This window comes from Mandrillus leucophaeus, unplaced genomic scaffold (genome assembly GCF_000951045.1).
Source record: "Mandrillus leucophaeus isolate KB7577 unplaced genomic scaffold, Mleu.le_1.0 Scaffold38, whole genome shotgun sequence".
Taxonomy (NCBI): domain Eukaryota; kingdom Metazoa; phylum Chordata; class Mammalia; order Primates; family Cercopithecidae; genus Mandrillus; species Mandrillus leucophaeus.
Window position 1 is genome coordinate 5,183,506 of NW_012104031.1, and position 1,972 is coordinate 5,185,477.

Below are 1,972 nucleotides of genomic sequence, written 5' to 3' on the forward strand. Positions count from 1 at the left end.
AAAACAAAAAGCCAGGGAGCTTACCGTCCTGGATTCTTTAGGGTGTGGGTCTTATCACTTCATTCAATTCTTCCCTTCCCCCAAGAGTGCCACAAGCATGAGAGTTGCTCAGCTGAGACACATGAATGGTAACAGAACTGAAATGTCAGGATGTGACCTCGAGCCAGCTGGTTGGGGCTGGGGATCCCCCTAGATCTCCACTCTATCCTCTCTGAGAAAGGAGAAGCTGCCCTATGAGCCTTTTTTCTGGGGGATTCCAGAGGTTGAACGTCTGTTCTAAGGCTCCTCAGAACCTCAAGGGAGGCGACGAGAGTGATGACCCCTTGCCCAACCACTGGCTGAAAAATCTTGAAATTCCCTGACTTTCACCAGGGAATTCCCAGTTGTGCTAAGCCCTGCCTGGTAGAATCTCCCTGGAGGAAGTAACCAGCACACACATACGCTTTTAATGTACGTATAAAGAATCGTAAAGTGAATACCCATCTGCCAACCACTCATTTTAAGAACTAGGATATTGCACATACTTTTGAAGCCCTCATGTGTCCCTCCCCCATTACAATCCCTTCCTCTCCACAAAGGTAAATACAATCCTCAATTTTGTGTTTGTTATTCTTTTGGTTCTCTTCATAATGTTACTACATATTTATGAATTCCTAATACATCATTGAGTTTTGAATCTTTTTGTAAACCTTACTCAAGTGCATGCATTTTGCTTTTTCCCCTTCCATGTTAAGGTTGTAAATCCATCCCTGTTGATAATTATAGTTCATTCATTTTCACTGCCATGAAATGATGAAATGATGAAAGCACCATTCATTCCCTTTCCTGCTGATAGACATTTAGATTTCTGCCGCTGCCAATTGTGCTGATTTGAATATTCATGAGTCTCACTTCTGGTGCTCATGTTCAAGAGCTTCTCTACCCAGGAGTGCAACTGTTGGGTCGACAAGAATGACATCCCCACCTTTGCTAGTTGTACCACTTACACTCGCATCAACTATGAGCATCAGCTCATAGTTGGTTTCGGCAGATTCTGAAGACAAAGGATGCTGGATACTTAACCCCACCTGATCTCAGCTTCTTCCCGACCCAGCCTCCTAATGTTACTCTGGGCAGGGGCTGTCAGGCTATTTGGGTTTTCCTGTTCTTCCCAAATCAAGTTAGTGCAATTCTCTAAACCTTTATTAAGCACCAACTCTGCCAGGCATAGCGTTGAGGGGATACTGAGGCAAATAAGACATTCTTTTTCTTCTCAAGGCACCTACAAGATGCTTGGGGAGCCAGGACATGGGCACAGATAACTTGAACTCCAACCTCTCTGCTCACAAGGAGTCATTCCCTCCTCTTTCCTACTCAGTATGGGCCCTTGGGGACTACGGAAAACACAACGCGAAGCTGTCTCCTGAGCTCCCCGACTCCAATAACCAACCATCTATTGGGCAGCTCCATCTGGCTGTCTTCAGAGACCTTAAATTCGAATGAATAGAGGCCAAGGATGCTGCTAACCATCTTAAAATACACAGACAGCCCCCGACAACAAGGAATTATCAGGCTGAAATGGCCATAATGCTGAGGCTGAGAAACCCTCGGGGGTCCAAAGTCACCCCTCCCCAGGTCCCCTGCTCTCACATCCCTGTCTCATCAATGGCACCTCATTCACCCAGTCCCTCCAGCAGGGAGATGCGAGTCACCTAGATTTCTCCTCCCTCACAAGCCATAGTCAATCAACTCAGTCCTAGCCATCCAGCCTTCCAAAACTCCTGCCAATACCTTCTCCTCCCCACCCTCCTGGTGCCCTTGCTCAGGGCCTTCATTTCTTTTGTCAACTATAAAAAATAGCCCCCTAAGCAGTCTCCCTTCCAGTGTGATCTCTCGCCACACTGCCTCCAAACCCTTCTCATTTTCTATATTCAACTTTATTCTACAGGATAAAGGCTGTTTTTTTTGTTTTGGTTCTGTTTTTTTTTTTTTT